This window comes from Rhipicephalus microplus, unplaced genomic scaffold (assembly GCF_043290135.1).
Source record: "Rhipicephalus microplus isolate Deutch F79 unplaced genomic scaffold, USDA_Rmic scaffold_72, whole genome shotgun sequence".
Classification (NCBI taxonomy): domain Eukaryota; kingdom Metazoa; phylum Arthropoda; class Arachnida; order Ixodida; family Ixodidae; genus Rhipicephalus; species Rhipicephalus microplus.
Window position 1 is genome coordinate 797427 of NW_027464645.1, and position 14643 is coordinate 812069.

A 14643-nucleotide genomic window follows, 5' to 3' on the forward strand; every position below is an offset into this window, starting at 1 on the left:
CCCAGGTGTCTACGTGGGAGGTGGAGGCAGCCCCTTGCCACCCCCTCTCCTTCCGTATTACATTTAGCTCCTGTGGAGGTGAGCCGCCTCGTCTACTGTAGGCCGCACTTTTGCGCATTTTTTTCATTGTTTCTGAAGGTTCGAGTGTTCTGGCCGTACACAAGCCATTCGAACATACTCATGTTCTACAATCCACATACTGCAAGTTAAACTGTATGTGGAACTGGAAGCTGGATCATGATTGAGTTCCAGTAACGTAGCGAATGTTTCTACAATGTCGTGGGAAGGGGTGGGGGTTCAACCACGCTTCATGCATCTTCGTGTATGCGTTTGTATGTGTGCCTGTATATATACCCGGGAAAAATTGCAAATGTACGGAGGGCTGACTTTTCCCCTCCCCCTGCTACGCCACGTGATGCGTAGATTGCGGGTTCTGTTTATCCGTTTACCCAATTAATCTCCTAGTGAAATTTCGAAAATTTTCGGAGGGTTGACTTTTCCCCTCCCCTCCCCCTGCTACGCCACGTCATGCGTAGATTGCGGGTTCTGTTTATCCGTTTACCCAATTAATCTCCTAGTGAAATTTCGAAAATTTTCGGAGGGTTGACTTTTCCCCTCCCCCTGCTACGCCACGTGATGCGTAGATTGCGGGTTCTGTTTATCCGTTTACCCAATTAATCTCCTAGTGAAATTTTGAAAATTTTCGGAGGGTTGACTTTTCCCCTCCCCTCCCCCTGCTACGCCACGTGATGCGTAGATTGCGGGTTCTGTTTATCCGTTTACCCAATTAATCTCCTAGTGAAATTTCGAAAATTTTCGCAGGGTTGACTTTTCCCCTCCCCTCCCCCCTGCTACGCCACGTGATGCGTAGATTGCGGGTTCTGTTTATCCGTTTACCCAATTAATCTCCTAGTGAAATTTCGAAAATTTTCGGAGGGTTGACTTTTCCCCTCCCCTCCCCCTGCTACGCCACGTGATGCGTAGATTGCGGGTTCTGTTTATCCGTTTACCCAATTAATCTCCTAGTGAAATTTCGAAAATTTTCGGAGGGTTGACTTTTCCCCTCCCCCTGCTACGCCACGTGATGCGTAGATTGCGGGTTCTGTTTATCCGTTTACCCAATTAATCTCCTAGTGAAATTTTGAAAATTTTCGGAGGGTTGACTTTTCCCCTCCCCTCCCCCTGCTACGCCACGTGATGCGTAGATTGCGGGTTCTGTTTATCCGTTTACCCAATTAATCTCCTAGTGAAATTTCGAAAATTTTCGGAGGGTTGACCTTTCCCCTCCCCCTGCTACGCCACGTGATGCGTAGATTGCGGGTTCTGTTAATCCGTTTACCCAATTAATCTCCTAGTGAAATTTCGAAAATTTTCGGAGGGTTGACTTTTCCCCTCCCCCTGCTACGCCACGTGATGCGTAGATTGCGGGTTCTGTTTATCCGTTTACCCAATTAATCTCCTAGTGAAATTTTGAAAATTTTTGGAGGGTTGAGTTTTCCCCTCCGCTCCCCCTGCTACGCCACGTGATGCGTAGATTGCGGGTTCTGTTTATCCGTTTACCCAGTTAATCTCCTAGTTATGACACTAAGTTTTTTAAAGGAAGAGTGCAGATAACTCCTCCTGTGCGTTCCTTTGTTTAACTCAAGCTGTGGGACAGTTGGACTATTGGTATCTGCTGGCTTAATTCAAATGGTTGTGTCTAACAAAAACAAACTCCTAGATCGCGATTGCTCTTCTTTCGTTCGTTTTGGTTATGGCAGTGGTGCAACCTTCCATAGGCGTGCGCATAGGAGGGCAGGGGGGGAGGGCTGTCTCCTCATTCACTTTGGGGGGGGGGGGGGGGCAAAGACAGTCTCATACTTTGGCATAATAGAGAGACAGGGAACTTATGCGTTGTGTTTTAACACCATGATTTGGGGGGGGGGGGATACGGAGAGGGTCGAATCAACCCCCCTCTCCAACGGAAATAGATGTCTGCCTACACCTCTGTACATAATCGACGTAAGACGTACGTACACCCAACGCCGTTTGATTAGCGTACCGCGATGCGCCTGTCAAAGACGCATGATCAGCGAGACCACTCACGAAAGCCGGTTTTTCAGTACTATAATTTAGGTGTTATGCTGTGATACGGCAAAGGAGGCGTCACCTGCCTACCAGCGAGGCTGACTGGTTCGCGAAATACTTTGTATTCACGGTCAAAACATGGCCTTCTGTTCCATTCCTCTCCGTCCTTTTCGGAATACGTGACCAGCTGATTTCGCATGTACACCATGCGTGCCAACGTATGTGACTCGTGCACGGTGCACAAGAATTGCACCTGTGGCAGCACGCAACGTCTTGAGGCAACAGTGTAGCTCTGTGGTAGACACTCAAGGCCATGGGCTTCGCAGTTGAGCGCAAAAGAGGCACTTACCCCCTCAAGCCGCGCCATCACTTGCACCCCCCCCCCCCGCCACTTAAGCTAAACTAACGCTTGGCCCATCCTCCAGTAGTGATGCGAAACGTATTTGCACCCTCCGAAAGAAAATCCCGTGAATGACCATGCGCAAGGTACAGTGGCGTACGACTGCCAACCACTCAATTCCTATGTTCTTACTATACTGCAATAAATGTTTCTCTCTCTCTCTCTTTCTTACTATACTGCGTCGGATAGTAAACGTACAATCGTGTAGCTTCGTTTGTTCAACTTGCACCCCCCCCCCCCCCCGCCACTTAAGCTAAACTAACGCTCGGCCCATCCTCCAGTAGTGATGCAAAACGTATTTGCACCCTCCGAAAGAAAATCCCGTGAATGACCATGCGCAAGGTACAGTGGCGTACGACTGCCAACCACTTAATTCCTATGTTCTTACTATACTGCAATAAATGTTTCTCTCTCTCTCTCTTACTATACTGCGTCGGATAGTAAACATACAATCGTGTAGCTTCGTTTGTTCAATTATTTCTTTCTTCTGCTTTTTTTCCTTTTTGTTTTTTTTTCTTACAGCACGCCATCGCGCTGACGTTCTTCACGTATAACAAATGCCTCCTAAACTACGTGAACGAAGTCGCAGCACTTATTCCTGCCAATAAACGGATCGCCTCCTTTAGGTGGTATATGATAGAGAAGCTACCGTTTTTTTTTTTTTCACAAGGATTTATGCCGATCTAAATCATCAGCCCACTAACAGCCCCCCCCCCTCTTCTTACACCCCCGAAAATTCTTCCACACCAACCTAAATCCTTCGATTGATTGATTGATATGTGGGGTTTAACGTCCCAAAACCACCATATGATTATGAGAGACGCCGTAGTGGAGGGCTCCGGAAATTTAGACCACCTGGGGTTCTTTAACGTGCACCCAAATCTGAGCACACGGGCCTACAACATTTCCGCCTCCATCGGAAATGCAGCCAACCCAAATCCTTCCATTCTTACAGAGAAGTACTCACTCACCCCCCGCCCCTATCCATATCGAAATTACGGGTAAACCGTATACTTCAAGTCAAGACATGCAAGTGATGACGTAAAGCGTCCCAGGCGTAAAGCGTCCTATGCCTTGAGTCTCGAAGAAAGCAAGATTATATGTTTATTATTACTCCCTGCCCTCCCCCTCTCTGTCTCGGCGTATCGCTAAATGCGCGGGAAAAGTCTCAGACAGGAGCTTCCATCTCTCCTCCGCTGTTCCCGCGTGGCAACCGCCTCGCAGCTGGGTTGTTATCGGAGGTGTACGTCCCCGAATATCTGCGTAAAGTCACACGAGAAAGGGTCGAAAACACTGAGAAAACCGGCGTATTGGAACACGTCGGGCATCGAAGTTAGGGGACCGCCAGTAACCGTGCAGCGTGCATGGATGCTAATGGTATAGCTGAGGCATCGTCGGAGGCCAATTGGCATAGTCAAAGTGTCAGGGTTCATAGCCGGAAATAATTTTTTATTTAAAGTGGGGGGGGGGGGAGCTTAGTTGCTCTTTATGTATATTTGTGCGTGTGTTTGTATGCGTGCGTGCTTGTTTACGCACGTAAAATATAAAATTATGCGAGGCAGGAATTGAACTCTCCAACCCATGGCTATTCCAGGGATGTATACATAGGCCAGGCCAGTAGCTACAAGGTGCCCTACACCCCCCCCCCCCCCCCCCGAAATTGTGATGGAGGTGGTTTACCGAAAATAAGCAACGGAAATACATTTTTGTAAAGTGGTCAGTCTTCAGAAAGTACCACCCCCTCCAAGAAATTTCATAGCTGCGGGCCTGACATAGGCGCACTCAGACACGAACATACAAAGTGGAGTCGTATAAATGGCTGCCCTCCCACCCCCCCACCCCCCACCCCCCCCCCACCCTCCACGATATAATATACCAGCTTACGAGCCGGTAAACCTCGTTGAATTCCAATCGCTCCGTTGAGAAGACTTTCGTAACACGTGCAAGGATATCTGAAACTTCTTACGGCTACCCAAGAAAGTGCTCTCCTAATTCAAGCCATGTCATTGTGATTTGCCGTCGAATGATGAGTGGCAGTGCATGCATACAAAACAAAACCAATCTGTCACTTACCGCGTAATGACAATAATCAAGGCGGGCGATTGAACCGTGTATGTGCAACCTAAACTGGGGAAAATCTTTGGACTTCAGTGCAACCTTGTGCTCGTATGGCTCGCTTTCAAATAACTGACATGCATCGATATACATCGAGCGCGCATATTGATTATTTGTATTGTACCCTACTTCTTCACTTGCTCTTTTAACCTGAACGTTTAATATGTACATACATGTGGTATTTAAGCGTTCCGTCAAGTTGGGCAAGAGGTGGCCTTCTCATATTGATGTTCTGATTCCCAGCTGTTTACTTGGCTTTTAGCCGTGCTTGTATGTTGTCGCAGACTTGGGAGGTGCTGCTCTTCTGGTGTCATTTCTTTTTGTAACATTTCAAAGGACACACGAGTGCCCGGAGCAGGCCGTATATTATCCGCTACCCGGCAACGCTGCATGAAACTAGCAACAACGGGGTGTAATGTTCGGTTTCCCCTACCTCCCTTTCTCGCTCATTGAAAGAACGCCTTTTTCATCCCTCACTCTGCTTTCTTTATCCAGCTTTATCTTCACGGCAGCTCGACCTTTCCACCCAAACTCGCGACCGCTCGCTGTTGTACTGGGCATTTGTTTCCTTCTGGCCCGGCCAGCCGCAGCTGGGGACCGTGAGGAAAAGATCATGTGTGGGTTACCCAGGCGTGAAAGGCGCGGCCTCGAATTGCACGGCGAAGGTGGCCGGGACTACAGGGGTGGGGGATGGATTGGGAGGGGGGATGATTGTGAACGACAAAAGGCGAAAGTAAAAGTATAAAAGGACGCGTCTGCCACTGTACTTCCCCCTCCCTATGACCTCTAAGCACCCCCCCCCCCCCACCCCCCAACACACACATACAAATTTCCAGCCAACAGAGTACGGGCGTCTCTAACTGTGCCCGTGGCTGCATGCATACTGCCCTTGCTCCTCATTGCGATGTTTACTTTCGTGTTGGCTTCTCCTTGTTCGCAGGGTGGTTAGCCCTGTGTGAGTCATCGCTTCGCGAGAAAGTGCGTGAGGGAGCAAAGTATGTGCAAGGCAGAGTGCATTTCTTTGCCCAAGAAAGGGGATCAGTTGTGCGCCTCTGTATGCTTCTTCTTTTTGCAACCAGCCCTGCGGGGAGCCCCGTGTCTGTAAATACAAAATAACCGTGGCGCCGTTATCGGCGCACCTGGTTTCTTTTGGCACGATGAGTCAGCTGTCGTGGTGGCAGATAGCGAACGTGTCGTGACGTGTTCGTGGCGCGAACAGACTTGACCTGGATTGTCCGCTGTCTATCGAATCCACGTTGATTAGTTGTCGTGACGATGTGGCACCCTTAAGTGGGCGCTAAAGAGTAAAACGGTTTGTCTCGTATCAGTGAACTACAATAGCACACCACCGAAAGCACCGCTCTTACCGCGAGAAGACGCTTGATGGGTGAGAGAGCGCGAATAAAGAGAAATACAGGTGGCGACGTCGCCTTGAAGTTCTCACACCAGTTCGCCGTGACGTCATAGATTTTGACGGCGTCTACTAGAGCCTACGTAATCATTATCGATAAAAGTTGCATTGTATTCTGCGGCACCCAAAGCTTTGAACAAAACAACTTTCAGGTATAATTTCGTGACCCAATGAGTCCAAAATACTCGAGAAGTATTTGAAATTCCTGACATTACACCGACGTTCACGTGTGAATGTTCTAGCGCCATATTCATGCATAGTACTCTAGCTTAACTTTCTCTTGCAGTAATTATACAGTCAAGGTAAAATGAATGGCAGCAATAATAATTTATTTCATTTTAGTGTCTATCTCGTGTGTATCTGTATGTTGCAAGCCGAGGTGATAATGGTCGTACATTGCACCGTTACTGTTTTAAACCGCGTTTCAAGCCATTCCTTTTCAGATACCCGTTTCATTATATTGACGCGTTTATCATTCTTTAGGAAACCGAGACGTACGAAGTTACATCCATAAGCTCGAACTCCGCTGTATCGCTCGTCATCGAGGGTGTCTCTACAGACCACATATGCGATTCATGTTTTGTATGGTGTAAATAAGGAATCGGTTCTACGAAAACTGAGCAAGAAAGAGATAATACTTTGGTCAACAAGGCCGCAACTTTGCCACTTGATAAGCACTTGATACGCCTCCTCCTGTGATTAGCCGGAGGAGTAATAATAATACTATTACATGGTATATTACGTCCCAAAACTACGATATTATCATGAGAGACGCCGTAGCGGAGAGCTCCGGAAATTTTGACCATCTGGTGTTTTTTTTTTAACGTTCGGTGGCATCGCACGGTGCACGGGCCTCCGCATTTCGCCTCCGTCGAAATGTGACCGCCGCTGCCGGAGTTCGAACCCCCAACCTTTGTGGGCCGAGCACCGTAACCAATGCTTCACCGGGGCGGATGTGATTAGGGAAGTAAGCTTGGTGCAAAAACAGTAGATGAATTATGGTCCCAAAACAAGTTACCTTATTATTCAGTGGCGTGAATACAGAAAAACCACAACGAGAGACCTCTTGTCATGGTGGTTGTTTAGTTTTATTTATATAAACAATTAAAGTTATGCTTCAAATAACAATGAAAAAGAAAGTGGCTTCCCAGCTATAGTGTAATTGTTATGTTGAGGTTTCTCCTGATGCGGTCGAGCGCCAGTTGCGATTTCAATACTCTTTTGCACACTACAATATAGACAGGCAATAACAAAAATGTTCAATGTGTTATACTTAACTGTCGAGCAATTCAAACATCACGTTCGAAGGATAAGTACCAACGGGAGACACTTGCAAGGAGTGTTTTGCGGTTTACGCCACTGCCCTGGTCAACAGTTCCACCCTTGACAGTGCCACAATGCCACCCTTGACAATGGCCCCGCCGCGGTGGTCTAGTGGCTAAGGTACTCGGCTGCTGACCCGCAGGTCGCGGGTTCGAATCCCGGCTGCCGCGGCTGCATTTTCGATGGAGGCGGAAATGGTGTAGGCCTGTGTGCTCAGACTTGGGTGCTCGTTAAAGAACCCCAGGTGGTCGAAATTTCCGGAGCCCTCCACTACGGCGTCTCTCATAATCATATGGTGATTTTGGGACGTTAAACCCCACATATAAATCAATCAATCACCCTTGACAATGCCACTTGACAATGTCATTTTTTATTTGTTATGCTTTAGGGGAGAAATTGCCTCGCACTTAGTTATAACGCCGAGCCGTGAATGCCCGGGTGGGTAATTTCATTACAGAAATGAGTATACGTTTCGGAGGCCGTGTCCTTATAGTCAAACACAACGCAACGTAGCAGGTACATGACATTGACGGAGCGGGATGCTAATCACTATGACGGTTGCTGCCGCGGAGTGGAAATCGTACTCCACGCGTAACACCCTTTTCTCATTAACTCTACGCTGGCGCGGCCTACTTCGCATGCGGGCGCTATCGAAGCCCGTCTAATGGAACACGGCGCGTCACATGACGTAATGGCCGGCGTGCTCTCTCTCCCTGTCTCTACTCTCTCCCCCTCTTTCGCGATGCTTTCCTATGCACAGAAACACGGAATGACCTCGGGGCTCTCTTTCAAGCCATCCAAACAAATGACCCACCTCTCTCACTCCCAACCCCAGTACAGCACTCTTTCCCCTATATCGAGTGGCAAACAGAATGCAACGTGCATTACCGCGTTCGTTGCCTATCTACCTGTCTACCAGAGAGAGGAGGGGAGTCGTCGAGGGCTGAGGGGGAGAGGAGGCGGAATATTATACGATCCAGACATCGCCGTCAGGGCCCGATCCCTCGACTGTGCCACTACACCACAGATGATGGCATCTAAATTGAAACACTGTGCAATGATCTGACTGGAAGAAATCGGAGAGGAGGTAGGGGGGATGGAAAAGTATGATGGGGATCTAAAGTACAAAAGGACTGAGGAGGACGGGGGGAGAGGGGGGCTATAGGTCTTTGCATCGCCACCGGAAACAGCCTTTGTCCACGGAAATCATGCACGAAAAGAGACAGGAGAGAGAGAGATAGCACGAGATAGTGTGTAGCGGGCTGCTGAGGCGTGGTGAGCGCTTGGGGGGGGGGGGGGGGGGGGGGGTCATCTAATAGAGCATATAGAGATGAGAGCCGGGCCCCACGCTTCGGTCGAAGTGTAGCAGCGTGTTGTCCTCGTCGCTCGACGTCCATAAACAGGTTTCCACTGCAGCGAAGATGCGACCCCCCCCCCCCCTCCCCGCATCTTCCCTCATTCTTTATTTTTGTTATTTCTTACGGCCTTGCTCTCCAGGCATTTTTCTCTCTTCTTTTTCAGTCTGATTCCCGCCACTTCGGCCATTCGCTGCCCCCGCCTGCATCGCTGCCGGGCCGGTAGTTGTTATTACCTGCTGCCTTGGTCGGTCCATCGGCGTGGTGCGTGTACGAGTTCGCATCGTGCATGCGGGATTATATATGATGGGACCTCAGATCGCCCTCGCTCTTTTTACGTTATTTTTATATTCTCTCTCTCCCACTCTCTCTCTCTCTCTGGCTGGTCACTCTTACGCGCTGGTCTGTGTGTGTGTGTGTGTGTGTGTGTGTGTGTGTGTGTGTGTGTGTGTGTGTCGGCGCCTTCTGATTCGAAGACAAAGGAGGTAATAAATGACAAAGTGTGTTGGGAGGGGGGGGGGGTTAAGCTGTACGAGGAAATAGGCATATGCGAAGAACCGGGTTAATCTAAAGAAACAAGATGAAAGAGAGTCGTGCCTAAGCTCTGCTCCAAGATGACATCAGGAATCTCTGTGGCGAAATACTTGAAAAAATGGACAGGAAGCGAAGAATACGCGTATTGATTGATGCATAGTGTTCTGTGGCGATAGCGGGATAACGCTGAGAGAGGAACAGCGTTGCAGGCGATAGAGATAAAACGTTGCTCTGATTCGCCTGGGCACACTGTAAGAAGTTTGGACATCCAGAGCCCGTCGAATACGAGGAACGTTGTCATGTATAGACTCTGAAGTGATAGGAAACGATAGTTTATACTAAAAGAAAAAAAATGCAGAAACAGGGGTTGTTTGCTCGAGCCGATGTTTCGACAAGTAGACTTGTCTTGTTCAAGGCAAGGCTAGATCTTAAAGCTGTAGCCCTGTGTTTCTAGCCCCTGTGGGCTCGATGTTCTAGCTCCTTTGTTTACGATTTTTTTTTTTCATCGCACGCTTCTGTCTTCCCTTTACTGCCGCTTTTTTTTGTAGTTTATACTGTAATATATACTTGTATTTGTACGGGTTTGTAGTGATGCTATAGTGCACGCATGTGCACAAGTCTCGTGTACTTTATTCTTCTAGTTACATTCAGCACGATCACATATCTATTCCATCTGTAGTTTAGTGTTTTTCGTACTAATTAATTTGAAGTTTTTTTTCGGTAATTTTGCTTCGCATGCTGGTGATTTTTTTTTGTCTTCTTTTTTTCTTTGAGTAGTATTACTGAATCCGCATGACGTGAGTAATTGGTTGATATGTGGGGTTTAACGTCCCAAAACCACTATATGATTATGAGAGACGCCGTAGTGGGGGGCTCCGGAAATTTAGACCACCTGGGGTTCTTTAACGTGCACCCAAATCTGAGCACACGGGCCTACAACATTTCCGCCTCCATCGAAAATGCAGCCGCCGCAGCCGGGATTCGATCCCGCGACCTGCGGGTTAGCAGCCGAGTACCTTAGCCACTAGACCACCGCGGCGGGGCGCATGACGTGAGTAACCCTTGACGTTATTACAAAACACGCGACATTTAGAGGCATACTTTGCTATACTTTCCAAGGGGACGGGTTGAGTGCAGTGTCGTCGATCATACTTGATTGAGCGAATTCAACGAGGCCGGTAATTTAAAAAAAGAAAACGGCCCCGCGATAACCGTTGCCATTTACGATGATGCTCGTCCGATAGAGTATATATCGGACCGATTCCCAAATAATTGTGGGGCGTGCTGACAAGGCATCACAATCACGTGTTTCCGGCGGCCTCAGTTTTAGCGGTTCCTCAATTGTTGCGCTAAAGAGGCCGCCGAAATTTAAAAAAGCACATTTATACAACTTGTTATACAACCATGGTGTGTGCGCACCACATTTAACACCGTGTGACGAGTTTTACGCCATTTTTTGGGGGGTACTTTGATTTTCCTTTAAAATCGGCACTCGTTCGTTCACTTACGTGTCTTAAGCCTTGCAAGTGGAGGGTGCTCGGCTGCTAGACCGAAGGTCGCGGGTTCGAGCTCAACCGTGGTGGTTGAATTTCGATAACGGCGCACTTGGAGGTCCCGCTACTGTGCGATGTCGGCGCACTTCGAAGGTCACCAGTTGGTCGAAACGTGCGCAGCCCTTCCACTATACGCCGTCTCTCACAATCGTATCGTGGTTCTGGGATGTAAACTAAACCCCTGCTATTATTAATAACGTTTGCGAGTGATCTGTTCCGTGTGCAGCTCTAGAATTGCGCAAGTTGTCCCGATCGGATAAATGACGTCCCAAGTTCAGTTCCGACATGCGCCCCATCGTTTCTTCCGTCTGCCCCTCAGTGCCACTCATTCAATTGGACGAACCTCTGTACAACGAAATCACTTCTATATCGAATCACCCCTTATACTCCAACGCGGCTACATAGTAGTAAGACGGTAAGTAGTAAGATGGCGTCTACATAGTGCGAGCGTGGTAAAGGTGCGCGGCATTTTACAACGAAGCAGAGGCCTGTACTTTTTTCAGTTTCACCCCCCCCCCCCCACACTCACACAGCAATAAAAAAAAAAAAAAAGGGAGGGGGCAGGTTAGCCTTAGTGGTGCCAGGCCCGAAGGAAGCGTGGAGCTGGACAGCCACCTTTGTTTCTCTTCGGATTTCTCTTTTCTACCTCCTCTCTTCATTTCTTCTTACCTTTTCCAGTTTTTTCTGCGTTTTCTCTTGATTTATATGTTTATTTATATTTTTTCTTGTTTTTATTTATCTATCTTTCTAATTTCTCGCTTGCTTCCTCTGTCAAATTTTAAACGTAATTTATTTCCTCGTGTTTCCCTAGCCATGAGGAGGAGCAATGTCCGCCACTGGACTTCATCACGAAGGCTCCCGAAGAACACGAGGAAGAGGAATTCTCTCTGGCGTGAGCGTGCGCTCAACATGGTACACGCTATACGCCATGAAGCGATGACAGTGTGTGACAGCCTGCATGCAGCGTCCTAAAGGGGTCCGCACTTGGATGTCTGGGGAAGAGGGGAGGGGGACGTACTCATTCTTGACCCGACCCCGTAACTGCCCTGAGGTCACATAACGCCGACGGGCGTCCACCGGTCAGCCTCTTTTCGATGTCTCGGTCGTTCCACTGGTCATCCGCAAATGGGTGACAGGCGAACAGCGGACATCCGCATGACCATAAGGCGCGTACTTATTGGCAATCCAGCAGGCGTCCTGCGGGCGTACATGGCGGACGCGCGGATGTTCAACGGACACATAAGCTCTTTTGACTCATCTACAACAAATCGACATGCATACTACGAGTATATAACGGAGTATTTTGAAGGTCACGAAAGCGTTCATATGAATGTGAACAATGAATATTTTTTTTCCAGTGATTAGTAATTTGCTGCGGCCCCGCCGCGGTGGTCTAGTGGCTAAGCTTCTCGGCTGCTGACCCGCAGGTCGCGGGATCGAATCCCGGCTGCAGCGGCTGCATTTCTGATGGAGGCGGTAATGCTGTAGGCCCGTGTGCTCAGATTTGGGTGTGCGTTAAAGAACCCCAGGTGGTCTAAATTTCCGGAGCCCTCCACTACGGCGTCTCTCATAATCATATGGTGGTTTTGGGACGTTAAACCACACATATCAATCAATCAATCGATTTGCTGCGTACTCGTGGCATATACCGCGTGCATCTTTTGCACAGTTTCCTATCTAGCTATCAATGATTACGAAAGCAGCGTCGGCGTCCTTTAGAACCTGTACGCTGCGCGTCCTGCGCCTGTCCATCTTCCGCGCCTTGCTGCTCAAAGGGCCCTAAGAGGAGGCTTCGCTTCAACGTCACCTTTGTTCGGTTCGCCGGCGTGAACCGCTGGCGCATCTCTCTTGTATTTCGTCGCTTTTTTTTCCCGCGCCACTGAAGGCTGCGTCTGCCTTCGACGCGCTTTTGCACACGCGTCCACGCTCCGAGTGCCCGCTGGTTCAGAATTTGAAGCAGACGAGTCGGATCAGATAAAAGGGGCAGTAAAAAGGTCAACGCCGCGCAGTCCTAGAGTGCATGTGTGTAGCATGTAGGAAATGACTTGCTGGACCGGCGAGAATCGGCCGAGATCCCTATAGAGTCGCCTGCGGAGATATATATATATATATATATATATATATATATATATATATATATATATATATATATATATATATATATATATATATATATATATATATATATATAATGTGTGTGTGTGTGTGTGTGTGTGTGCACACCCATATAGACGCACACGCAAAACATGGATAGAGTGTAGTTGGACGTCCCCCCCCCCCCCCCAAATTAAAAAGGTCTAAAAGATCAAGCAAAACCAAGTGTAGCAGGAACGTTGCACATCTTGTGGTCTTCATTGCTTTTGAAACAGTAAGAATAAAAAAACAAGACAGAGAAACAAGCTTTCATTGTCCGGACTTGTACTTAAAGGCAACCCGCCTGCTAAAGCAGCAGGCGACTTCTCCGAGGGCAGATACAGCACAAATATTTCGCGTCAATCATTTTACGCGTTACAATATACCCTGGCGTATATATAGGAAATTGCCGGCCTACACGGCAAGACGCACGACATCAGAACACGGAATTGGGCTACGAAGATAAGAGGCAAATTTGAGCACGTTGCGAGCACAATAGACTATCTGAAGTGACCTTCTTCAGGCTACCCGAATCTATCTCTGAACGGTCGACGGTGAACGGACAGTGCGTATATGGCTTCGCGTTTGCCACGTCATGTTGACATGCCCATCACAAGGCAGGAGCGTTCGAATTCGGTCCCATATATATATCTTTATATATAGGGCTGTGACTGACGTATGTGTAAATGCATTTTCTCGTTTATTGCCGTTTGAACCTAAGATATAGCACACCCCCAAGACGTGCGAGCCAATTCGGGAGACGTATATATATATATATATATATATATATATATATATATATATATATATATATATATATATATATATATGTCATAGAAGAGATTTAGTGTGAAAGCATCTGAGCATCTGGCCGGACGCAGCAGTGGTCAGCTGGTGGAATCCAAGCTCCTTGAATGCTTTCTGCGCTGTTGACGGCGGGGTTATCGCAATAAATGTGCAGACGTAGTCGCACAACTGCATTTTATGCGCGAACTATAGTTAGTTATCTGACTGGACTCTATTTTATGTTGTTGCTTGTTGTGTCGATATTTTACGTGAATAGACCTCGTGTAACATGTGATAATTATGCATGTGTTGGCTGACTTACACTAACTGTGGGCCCATGCGATAATGTTTATGCATGGCTTCACTGACTTACACGAACTGTGGGCCCTGGATGCTCTATGTTGTGGTTTTTTTTTCATAAGCTGTGATTTTCACGAATTCATTTGTCTGTGAAAAGGAGTAGCCGGCTCTATCTGAAAGTGCTAACATTTACTCAACAGCGTGTAATCTTAAAAAAAGGTGCTAAGTTCTTTCTCTCTCATTTGGCCACGAGTGACACCGAACGAAATCGTTTCTGTGAATTTCATCTTACCTTAATTTGAAAAAAAAAAAACAATGAGCCGAGTTTTTCAATAAGACCAAGTATCGTTAGGTATCATGAGGCGTTCGCACCATACACAGCCGTCAGGTAACAGCCAACATTTACCCAGGGCTCTAAGCGTTCAAAGACATCTTCGCTCTTCTTAACAGCGTCCTTAAGGAGTTTCCTTTTAAGATTAACTAATCGTCTAGTTTATATTTCTTTTTATAGTTTTATGTTATACCTTTATCGCGTATTTTTTAAAACTAACTACAGCTGAAACTCGTTTTAACAGGTGATCACTAATGACCATACTCAAATTATATCGTTAAATCAGTAAGTTCGTGAAATCGAGAAAGCGATCTTTAGGTCCTTCAATATCTGAT

General features: G+C 47.6%; 1 protein-coding gene across 1 annotated transcript in view; it reads left to right on the forward strand.

Annotated features, from left to right (window-relative positions):
- Nucleotides 1-14643, forward strand: part of LOC142790145 (uncharacterized) — a 107980-nt gene that overhangs the window by 28161 nt on the left and 65176 nt on the right. The gene's annotated exons all lie outside the window — the stretch shown is intronic.